Raw genomic sequence first — 12359 nt, 5'->3', positions numbered from 1 at the left:
TCCCTCTGCCTCAGTTTTTCCTTCAGAAAACTTAGAGCTGGGGAGGATGCTTTGATGTGAACATAAAGGGCTTTCTTATAATAACCAGAAAGCAACCAGATATAAGCTACTCTTTACTGATGTTTTAAATCAGTTAAGAAAAATATGTAACTATACTGTCTTTTATCATTACCTACTTAATTACCTTTACTGGAGTTCCTGTGTGTATTCAAATTGCTGTCTTGTGTCACTTCCTTTCAGCCTAACGAACTTCTTTTAGTATTTCTTGTAAGGCAGATCTGCTAGGAGGGGATTCTCTCAGTTTTCATTTACTTGGGAATGCTTTTATTTCGAAAGACAGCTCTGCAGGATGCAGGACTCTCTCAGCACTTTCACACGTCTTCTCACTGCCTGCGGGCCTCCACTGTTCCTGATGAGACATCAGCTGTAGTCTTGGTGGGCTTCCCTCATACTCCACAAGTCACTTCTCCCTTGCTGCTTTCCGATTTTCTCACTTTCAAAATTTTGACTATAATATGTCTGGGTGTGGATCTCTTTGTGTTTATCCTTGTTGGCGTTTGTTAAGCATTCCGGGTGTGTAGGTTAGTGTTTTTTTTTTTTTAAAGATTTATTTTATTGATTAATTGATTGATTGGTTGATTGATTGCTATGTTGGGTCTTCGTTTCTGTGCGAGGGCTTTCTCTAGTTGCAGCAAGCGGGGGCCACTCTTCATCGCGGTGCGCTGGCCTCTCACTATCGCGGCCTTTCTTGTTGCGGAGCACAGGCTCCAGACGCGCAGGCTCAGTAATTGTGGCTCACGGGCCTAGCCGCTCCGCGGCATGTGGGATCCTCCCAGACCAGGGCTCGAACCCGTGTCCCCCGCATTAGCAGGCAGACTCCCAACCACTGCGCCACCAGGGAAGCCCAGGTTAGTGTTTTTCATCAGCTTGGGGAAGTTGTCAGCCGTGACTTCTTTGAGTGTTTCTTCTGCCCCTTTCTCTCTCTTCTACTTCTGGTATTCCCATTGTGACACTTAACAGTGGCCTATATTTTTCTGAGGTTCTGTTCATTTTTCTTCATTCTTCTCTCTTTCAGTTCTTCAGACCAGATAATCTCTGTCACTCTACAAGTTTGCTGATTCCTTCTTCTGACAACTCAAGTCCACGGTGCAGCCCCCTAATGAGTTTTTCATTTTGGTTACTGTACTTTTCAACTCGAAAATATCCACTTTAAAAAAATGTTTTAATTGTGGTTAAAATAAACATAAAATTTACCATTTAACCATTTTTAAGTGTATAGTTCAGTGACATTAAGTACATTCACATTATTGTGCAAACATCCCAATCATCCATCTACAGAACTTTTCACCTCAAACGGAAACTCTATACCCATTAAACAACAATTTTCCATTCTCCCTGGCAACCACCATTTTACCTTCTGTCTCTATGAGTTTGACTACTCTATCATATGAGTGACATTATACAGTATTTGTCTTTTTGTGACTGTCTTAACTTCACTTAGCATAATGTCTTCAAAGTTCACCCATGTTGTAGTATGTGTCAGAATTTCCTTCGTTTTTTTAGGCTGAGTAATAGTCCATTGTATGTATACACCACATTTTGTTTATCCATTCATCTGCTGATAGACCTCTGGGTTGCTTCTACCTCTTGGCTATTGTGAATAATGGCATTAAAATGGGTGTACAAATACCTCTTCAGGTCCCTGCTTTCAATTCTTTCGGGTATACACACCCAGAAGTGGGATTGCTGGGTCGTATGGTGATTCTGGTTTTAATTTTTTGAGGAACTGCCATACTATTGTGTACCGCAGCTGCACCATTGTACATTCCCACCAGCAGTGCACAAAGGTTCCAATTTCTCCACATGCTCACCAACACATTATTTTCTATTTTATTTTGTTTTTTAATAGTAGCCATCCTAATGGGTGTGAGGTGATATGTCTCACTGTGATTTTGATTTTCATTTCTCTAATGATTAGTGATGGTGAGCATCTTTTCATGTGCTTGCTGGCCATTTGTAAATCTTCTTTGGAGAAATGTCTGTTTAAGTCCTTTGCCCATTTTTGAACCAGGTTGTTTTTTGCTGTTGTTGTAGGAGTTTTTTACACATTTATATTTTGGATAATAACCCTTTATCAGATACATGATTTACAAATGCTTTCTCCCATTCTGTAGGTTGGCTTCTCACTCTACTGATTGTGTCTTTCGATGTGCAGAAGCTTTTAATTTTGAGGTAGTCCAATTTATCTGTCCTTACTTTTGCTGCTTTTGCTTTTGGTGTCGTATCTACATTTGGTTCCTTTTTTTTTATCCTTTCTATCTCTTTAAGGATAGTCTATCTATGCGATGAGTCACTGCTCCCACACCTTCCTTTAACTCTTTAAGAATGGTTTCTTTTAGCTTTCGAACTAAGAAAATAAAATAATAGCTTCTTTGAAGTCTTTGTCTGCTAAGTTCAGTAACTGGGACCCTCCAAAAGCAGTCTCTACTGCCCAGTTTCTCTAACATGTCCCATAATTTTCTGTTGAAAAATGGACATTTTAGATAATATATTGTAGCCACTCTGGTTACTGGTTACTCCCTCCCCACCAGAGGTTTGTTGTTGTTATCTGGTTGTTTGTTTACTTGGCTGGACTAATTCTGTGGAAGTCCACTTTCCCTACAGGGTACAGCTGTTGATGTCCCTGCTCAGATATTTCTCCCTTTTATATACTTCAGTCTGGCTTGCTAGGGATCACCCTTGGGACAGCATAAGACACTTACTGGTCAAAGGTTGGGCTTAAGTCCCCTTAGCTAGTTAGATTTTCACCCTCTACCATGACGTTTGGGGCTTAGAGACTACTTTCACAGTTCAGAGAGCAAGGGGTGGAGGGAAGGTCTGAATATAAAGGAGCTGCACAGAGTTGGAATTATTACGTATCCTGGCTGTGCTGGTGGCCATAAAAACCTGAGTATGTGTAAAACCTCATACCACTGTACACCAGAAAAAGTGAACTTTACTGTATGTAAATTTTTAAGTGACTGGATTTGCCTTTTAAGAAAAGATACCTCTACACCTGTACTGCTCTTACACAGCTGGATCCAATTTGATCACTTGGGTTCTTAAAAGTTCAGTACTTAATATTTAATAGGGGGATAGAAAACAAAATTTTTCTTATTATACTATTGCCTACTGGGGGTCATTTCTTCTCAGAACACAATACAAACTAAACTTAAAAAACCACATCCTTCTAATGCTTAATAGTTAGTATGATAAGGTCAAGCTTTTATACCTGACCAAAGAAGTCTCTTCTGGATTAGGCGTCGTCATTTTTCTTCAAGTAAAAATTCTGGATTTCCTTAATTGTTACTGACAAGGCCCACAGAGCCTGAAGACACTATGACTTAAAGATCAAGGAAAAATCAAACGAATGTAAACAAAAGTAGAGATGGCAAAAATCAGGCCTGACAGACGAGGTGTGAGGCTGGACCCACTGCCTGCCGGGTCCCCAGGGATCCTCAAGTCTGCACAGCAGGCTGAGGCACAGAGTGACAGAACAACTCAGCGAGCCTCTCTTGCCACTCCGGCCGCCACTTTAATTTCAGGTCAAGTTTAAAGCAATCCCTCTTTTTTTTTTTTTTAAACCTTTATGATAGTAGATGAGCTCATTTATAACTCCCAACCACCTCGCTACGTTGAGTACATCCGTACCCTCTCATTTTTGCTTTTAATCTTCAGAGTAAAGGCAAAAACAAACAAAACAAAAAGGGAATGAACAAAGAAAAAAACAAAAAGGAAGAAACTCAGTCCAAATTTTTAAGCCAAGATTCATTCTCCTCTTGCTCTTACAAAAGCCACCCTTTCCCTCGACAGCCACCAGTTTCCTGCCTTTTCTAATGTAGTCTATAGTTTCATGAAATACTTTTATCTGCTTTACCCCTTTTATTTTTTTTTTATTTTTTTATAAATTTATTTATTTATTTTTGGCTGTGTTGGATCTTCGTTGCTGTGCGCGGGCTTTCTCTAGTTGTGGCGAGCGGGGGCTACTCTTCATTGCGGTACGCGGGCTTCTCATTGCGGTGGCTTCTCTTGTAGCAGAGCACGGGCTCTAGGCACACGGGCTTCAGTAGTTGTGGCGCACGGGCTTAGCTGCTCCGCGGCATGTGGGATCTTCCCGGACCAGGGCTCGAACCTGTGTCCCCTGCACTGGCAGATGGATTTTTAACCACTGCGCCTCCAGGGAAGTCCCTGCTTTATCCCTTTTAAAAGGATGCTCTCTTTCTTCCTTCGTGCCCCTCAACTGGCAAAGCCTTCTATCAATCAAACTGTGACCACCTGCTTATTCATCTTGATACACATCTGTGCTCTCACTGTGTGCGGATAGCTCTGTGTCTCACTGAAGTTGGAACCGCTTGGTGGCAAGGATGTGCGGAAGTGGCCTCCACAGTCCTCACTGGGAACAGGGTTCCATCCACTGACTATCTGACTATCTGGGTTAAACCGTTCACCCACTGCTCTTTTCCCCTCCCCTGCCCAGAGAAAATGAAGATAAACCCATGGGGGATGTGTCTTTACTTCCTCGGGGAGGCAAGAGTGTGGAGAAGGATTACGAGATGATTCCTACTGTATAAGTGCAGGAGAAAGAGACAAAGATGATGAAGAAAGGAAAGAGAGGATGAGGAGAAGACCGCTCCTTGTAAGGATGAAAACAGTAGGAAGGAAACTTGAAAAACCAGCTTTCTCAGTTCTCAGGATTCCAGGAAACACTCCTGATGAGTAACAAAGGTTCTGAACCAAAGACTAGGTCAAAACATGGTTGTACAGGATCCTAGATTCCTTCTGGTTTCTCAAGGCTCTTTGGCTTTAAATTAAGCTTAAGGTATCAGTCCTGTTGACAGTGGATTCAACTGAATCTCAGTCCAGACCTCCGTCTTCAAGTGAACCTGGGGCTGGATCCACGCATTTGGTCCGAGGCTTAGGAATAGACGAAATGAGAGACCCTTTACATAACCATCAAAAGGACTTACCCTCTCGACTCACCATACAAAGCGAGTAGAAAGGGAGGTCTCCTGCTTCTGCTCAAGACTTTCCTAAATCAACGGCCACCCGTACCAAAGCAGCTCCCCAAAACAGCCTTCTGATTAAGGCCACAAGGACATCCTGGCAGCGTGTGGCAGAAGTAACTGAGACAGCCGGTGCTCTCCTACAGGGCCATCACTCACCTCAGTAAACGCTGCTGAGACACACGCAGATACCACACAGCTAAGTACTGTGGAAACACTACCCGAGCCCCCAGCACATGGTTCCACCACCCACTACTCTGGATCTACGATCCAGAAGGATGGCCCCTGACAAAACTTAAGTGGGTAATCGTAACACTAGGCATACCATTTTAATGACTTTTTAAAATATGCTGGATTCCCCAGCTCCCTGTCTTCACGCTCCACAAAACACTGAACCTGAGACCCTGGCCAATTTGACATTCATGTGAGAGTTCACGGAACCTCCAGAGCACCCAGTAGTGACGGCAGACCCCTGCTGAATGCCCTTCACGCTGCAGAATTAACAGGATCAACCTTCACTGGTAATTGCTACACATCAGCCTATGTGGGCCTCTTCCCAAGAAACAAGATCTCAAGTCTCTGCCTTACGGTTTTCCATTGTAAAAATAATATGCGTGCATATAAAATTTTTGGTAAATATGGAAAAGGAGAAAGTAAGGCAAGGAACAATGCTCCTAGCCCACCACTGCAAAATGACCATTGTTTTTGTGTACACTTTGGTGCACTAGTTTTATCCACAGGGGTAGGCATTAATTATGTAAGCCACTGGGAGGCCACTGGTGAATTAAATAAAATATAGAAGTCAAAATAAAAATGAGTTACAGGGCTTCCCTGGTGGCGCAGTGGTTAAGAATCCTCCTGCCAATGCAGGGGACACGGGTTCGATCCCTGGTCCGGGAAGATCCCACATGCCGCGGAGCAACTAAGCCCGTGCGCCACAACTACTGAGCCCGTGCTCTAGAGCCCGCGAGCCACAAGTACTGAGCCCACGTGCCACAACTACTGAAGCCCGTGTGCCTAGAGCCCGTGCTCCGCAACGAGAAGCCACCGCAATGAGAAGCCCGTGCACCGCAACGAAGAGTAGCCCCCGCTCGCTGCAACTGGAGAAAGCCCGCGCGCAGCAACGAAGACCCAACGCAGCCAAAAATAAATAAATAAATAAGTTTATTAAAAAGAAATTAATTACAATAGTTCCTTTTTGAAAAGAAAGTTTTTCATTATTACATAAGTAATATATGCTTGTTGAAGAAAAAAAGTCTAAAATACAGGTAACCAAAAAGCCAGGGGAAAAACATCATGCGTGAGCTCATTTCCTACACATAACTATTGTTTATATTTGGTGCACTGCATTCTTTTTTTATGTACATATAAATGCCTTCCTTTTAAAACAGGAATTAAAGCCACTGGCCCATTTAAAAATGCCTTCCATTCAAAAAATGAGGTGATACACGTTTTCTGTAACCTGATAGTTTTACTCCATGTACATCCAACATCATCATTTCAAATGGCTGCAGTGTGTTGCATTATATGGCAACACCATAAATTATTTAACCTGTACCTTACTTGGTTGTCTCTGGGGATCTTTTATTGAATTATTAGGTGAGTAATTCTTGTGTAGTCTAATAACCAGCTAAAGAGTTTTTTTTTCCTGTCCTTTCGAAGACATTAAATTTTTTGACTCAACAACTACCATGAGACAAAGTTAATCCCAAACCATTTAACCACTCTCATTTAAAAAAAATTTTTTTAAATTAATTAATTAATTAATCTTTGGCTGCGCTGGGTCTTTGTTGCTGCGCACAGGCTTTCTCTAGTTGTGGCGAGCTGGGGCTACTCTTCGTTGCGGTGCACGGGCTTCTCATTGCAGTGGCTTCCCTTGTTGCGGAGCACAGGCTCTAGGCGCGCGGGCTTCAGTAGTTGTGGCACGTGGGTTCAGTAGTTGTGGCATGCAGGCTCAGTAGTTGTGGCTCACGGGCTCTAGAGCACAGGCTCAGTAGTTGTGGCGCACGGGCTTAGTTGCTCCGCGGCATGTGGGATCTTCCCGGACCATCGCTCGAACCCGTGTCCCCTGCATTGGCAGGCAGACTCTTAAACCACTGCGCCACCAGGGAAGTCCCATCACTCTCATTTTTAATGACACATCTGTGGACTAGATATGACTGATTTTAGAAACAAAATTACTTTTGCCAGGGCGAAATACCGAAGAACACTATTTTGTCATTTCTCTTTGTACAGAAATGAAAATAGCCTTTTGCCTGCTACCATGAAGAACCAAATCAAGCAGCCATTTGGATTTCCTCTACTGGATATATAGTTATTGAGAGTTCAGAGGTTTTAAAGATAGTATTTTCTATTCAGAGACTGATCCAGGGCGTTAGAAGTCAGTCGTCTCTGCTCTCTGAATCACTAAGACAAACCTGTCTTCTCTGTGTGCAACCACCACAGGGACCAGGTCTCACACACTCTGTGCGTGGACACAGATGTAGAACGTGACAGTACACGCGGCCTCATGTCTGAGAAGTCAGTTTTTTCCAACATAACGAGGTCTGAAGACTCAGTGACAGCCTTGGAATACTCACCTGCCACCTTCACCCTCTGTCTCCCATGACAAGGCAAACGAGTCTATGCCAGACTGCCCTCACTTGAAGGAATGTTGAATACTCTGCAAATGTGTGATAAAGAACAGCTATAAAAGCTAAGGATGCCACTATCCCCGTTCCCAGCGCTGAGCTCTGAGGGCCTCAGAGCCGAGCCAAGGCAGGACGTGGCCTCTCTGGGGACAACAGTGCGATCCTGGTGTGACACTTTCTAGGCAGCACTGGCAAAACATGTCCTCAGAGAACCCTTTCTTCACTCTGATCACAGGAAGCCCTGATTGTCCTAAACGCTATACAAAGTGTAACACACACACTCTCCGTAGTGTGTTTTCAACCCCAGACAACTCCTTCAAGCAAAAGTACAAAGGAAAAATACACAAAAGGGCAAAGACAACTAAATTAAGATGCATTTTTATTATGTGCAAAATGGGGGGCTGCGGGGGGAGGAGAGGGACTCAGGAGTAAGTACCTGGACTGGGGAGGGTCAGAACTGCCAGCTGCCCGATTCGAGATCATTAATTACACGGGCAAGGGCGGAGCACCTGTGGCCTTGGACGGTGCAACGGAATAATTCACTAGGTATTTGTGTTAAGTGCCTACTAGGTGTCCCGTTGGTTGTTTGCTGCGGATACAAAACAACAGGATAAACAGGTCCCTATCCTCCGGCTCTAAGGGAGACCCACTACCACAATATATTTAGGTCCCCCTGTCCCCAGCTTCCAGGTGGCAGGTGGAACTCCCCGTGCAGGCACGAGGGATGGCATCCTGCAGGCGGAAGGGACAGAGTTGGGAAGATGGGGTGGCATCACACTGCCCCTGTCCCCACGCTTCTTCTGAAATGGGGAAGAGCCCCCCTGAAATGGGGACTGTCACAGCAGTCTGCGGCACAGAGGGGTCACGGGCCAACATCAAGGGGCTCCCTATTTTCCCAGCTGCCCAAACCTGCCCTCAGGTGGCTGCTGAGAAGTCACACGGGGAGCAGACAGTCTATTTAATGACACTGTGATAGAGCAGAAGCAGGAGATATAACACAGTGTGACTTCTATCACAATATCTCATCTGCTCCTCATCTGAAATGGGCACTGTCTTAACTACTGAGTTCAGAAAAGTAACTGCAAAATTCTCCTGGGTAATTATTAGTCTTTTCTCAGTGGCAGAGGAAATCGAGAGCAAAGTTAGGGCTAGAGGGGGCTGTGACAGGTCACTTAACTCCTGACTTCAGACAGAATATTGAAAACACTGCAAACAAATATAAACCCATTTTTAGATGACTTCAGGAAAAACGTTTATATTTTCCAGTACCCAAATTCCCCATTTTGTAATACTCTTCTTTGTACCTTATCTACTGGTCCTCCAGCTTCATCTGAATCACTTGGGGGGCTAGCTAAAACACAGATTGCTGGGTCCCACCTGCACAGTTTCTGAATCAACAGGTCTTGGGTGGGGCCTGAGAATGTGCATTTCTCACAAGCTCCCAGGTGGTACTGATGCTGAGGGTACTAGGACCACACATTGAGGACCACGGTTCTAACCTAACCCTTACTGGACCAAACCCTTACATCCTCAATAGAACTGGATACTAATTGGCCATCATCCCCTGGTCCAGAGGCACACAGATACTGGAATAACAATTCAAGAGTCCCCTGGTCATTTTTTTCCCTTCAGCCTAAATAATAGACGTTCCCTAACATCTTATTATAGGCATCATTTTTCAACCCTTTAATCATTTTTGAGGTTCTCTGTTGGGATCTCTCCAAGTCCCTTTTAGTTGTGGAGCCGTGAACGAGACCCGGAACCTTAGTCAGAGATGGGATGAGGTTGACTACAAAGGGAAAATGACTCACAGATTCATACCACATCCTCCTTTTATTAATCTCCTATACCCGAGCTTGCCTTGTTAGCTGCCTCTGATTCCTGTCCTTCTGACACCGTTCTGGGCTGCAGTCACGCTGAGCTGACCTTCGAAACGCCTTTCTTCAGAGAAGCTCAGAGCACTTCTCTAACTGATAACAACTGTTGACTCGACATCCCCAGCCAGATTGGGGATGAAGTAACTTGTTCAATCGTGTATCAGTTTAAGAGGGAGAGAAAATCGGGAACCCAAATGCAGGTTTCTATCCAGACATCACTCTGTGGAGAAAGATGCTCCTTACTTTTATGCGGTATCAAGTTTCCTCCTTTATAGAAAAATAAACAGTCCCTTTCCAGGTGCAGGTGAAACTCCTGATCTCCTTCCCTGTGTGGGGAATCATGCCAGAGACCTGGGGCTGTGGATCAGGCCCTGGGGGCCAACCCCCTCTTACCTCCATCACTTCCCCAGCTGCTGGAAGAGACAGGGAAGCAGGGCCCCGTGGCACTGCCGGCTGCCCGAATCCTACAAGGCGGAAGCCCAGATGGACTGAAAGCAGCCCACGGGTGACCCCCCGACCCTCCCCATTTGTCTTCCTTTCCTTCCTTCTATTCCTTGCTCTGCGGGTTTACTCAGTGTGCAAGTCGCGGCCCAGGCTCTGTCCCGCCTAATTTGAGCATGTGGGCTCTTTGAGAGTAGGAACTATGCTTTCTTTGTGCATTGTATGGCTCTGGGGGTGCTTAATACATGCTAAATAGTAACAGCCGTCCCAGCATTTCCAGAAGCAATCGGCATTCCTGCCGAGGACCAGATCCTATTACCATACACTTGTGCCCAAGACAGGCAGCGCTGAAGACACCCCTCCGCTCACTGCTCCTTTCATCCGGAACTCAACGTATCAAATCCTATTCCTGCAAGAGTTCCTTCTGAAAGAGAACATTCTAGAAGTGTGATCACCGAGCACATGCATTAGGCTCCCAACCGAAAGGCAACCTGTTAGATAATGTAAGTCTAGCCATACAGTTAGCTACTAAAAACCGCATGTGGATGAAGGGGAGCCAGAGAAAAGGTTCCTCTCCACTTCCCTGAAAACCCCGCAAAGCTTCAGAGCAGACGGCTCTTGTCTAGGAATGACGTCACAGTAAAAGAAATCTACCGCGATCAGGAGTCACTCTGTCAGAGCCTCTGGGGCTGTAACTATTTTAAGAGGGAGAGGACTAGGACAGGAGGGCAGGCTGCCAGGGAGAGCAGCTTCAACAGCGCTCGAGGACACACCTGCACCAAGTTAAGTGCAGGAGGGCTACGGGAGGCTCAGGTGTGCCCGGCACGCGGCCGAAACCACCGGTCCCGGGCTCCTTCCACAGCCCACAAAGCTGCCCACGTTTCTCAGCATCTGGACCCCCTGTTGGTGACTCTAGGTTGAGCTCATTGTGATTGGTCACGGCCAAGGTCACAAGTAGTCAACAGAGCCTCTTCTCAGGAGGGCACCGAGACCACTGTCCCTTTACCAGGCACCCGGGGTGAACAGCAGGAGAAGAATCGCGGCTCCAGCAAACAGGACAAATTCCCACCCTGACACTGACATCACCTCCTGGCCTAGGTCACTCTCTCAAAGCGCATAAATCACAAAAACAAACACTCGGAAAGTGTCTACAAGCATTTTAGTAACTCCTCCTAAAAGAACATATGCTTCCTTGTAGTAAAAACACCTTTGGAAACTTCTTTCTGTTAAATTAAAAACATGGATAAATCTTAAACAGTTTTTTCTTTTTCGCAGGACTAAATGACAATTGAGCGGATGAATAATAGCTTGAAAAGGATCTAACACCCAACCACAGTATACCTCTAAAAACACTCCACTGAGACTCTGATGGTGCCTTATTAACAGTCAAAAGTAAGAACAGTTACTCTCTTTGGATAAAAGTATATATTCTGCAGAATATCCTGGAACAAAGTCCCTTTAACTGCTGAAGATGACATTACAGACTTTTCTGTTATAATTACAATGAATCCGGATGGCAAATTTCTCTTCTACTCAATAAAGAGACTTAAGCTGAAAAAAAAAAAAAGTTTATTTCTAAAAATAGCCCAAGAACTCAGTTCTATTTTCCCCATCTTACATTCTTTTCCTACTAAATGTACCGCTGAAACATTTCCTTTCATTGTTGGCACCTTGGGCTGTTCGGATTTAAAATCAGACAATACATACTAACAAAGAAGTCTTTAAATACAGCTTTCCAAATGGAAAATGGCATCTGAGGGCAACCCTTCCTCCGGGCCCACAGATGATGGAGCCCTAACGCCTGGGAGCAGCTACTACCCCCTGTTAGAACTGTTTCATTAAAATCAACATTCCCAGGGGGGAGATAATCCACGTATTAATTGATAAAGAAATTCCTGCCAGGTTCTGTGTTATAAGCAAGTTGTTTGGCATGAAGTCCGAGTCTTCTGAATTAAAACACACTTCAAACTAAGCAAGGTGATTCAGACTTAATTGAAAATATTCTACATTAAAATCTTTAGTCTTCTTCAGTCCAAATTTAAGTTGGCGACTTGTTACATTAAGAGCAGTTAAGATTAGGGAATTCTTCCAGAAGATAATTTCAATTACTTTCCAAAAGCTTCCTTCTAAATTCATTTTATTTTTTAAGGGCTTCTCTTTAGGAGTATATGGATTTAAGCACCAAATCCTCCTTTGACAAAAACTGTCCATCTACACATTTTACAAAATTACATTTGACACTCCCATTATTTCTGCACATAAACTTGTAGCTCACAGTAAGTGTAACAGGAATCCACTTTCAACACTTTTTTTTCCCTTCTAAGAGTTAGGTTACCATTGAAAATAAAGCTCAATGACACACCATTCCA

The 12359-nt window shown here is 44.3% G+C and overlaps 1 protein-coding gene across 12 annotated transcripts in view; it reads right to left on the bottom strand.

The window, feature by feature from the left end:
• SLC20A2 (solute carrier family 20 member 2) overlaps positions 1–12359 on the bottom strand; it is a 105783-nt gene that overhangs the window by 61550 nt on the left and 31874 nt on the right. The window lies entirely within an intron of this gene.

The sequence above is a fragment of the Balaenoptera borealis genome, assembly GCF_965194805.1.
Source record: "Balaenoptera borealis genome assembly, chromosome: 21".
NCBI classification, from domain to species: domain Eukaryota; kingdom Metazoa; phylum Chordata; class Mammalia; order Artiodactyla; family Balaenopteridae; genus Balaenoptera; species Balaenoptera borealis.
This window is presented reverse-complemented; position numbering and strand designations above follow the sequence as displayed.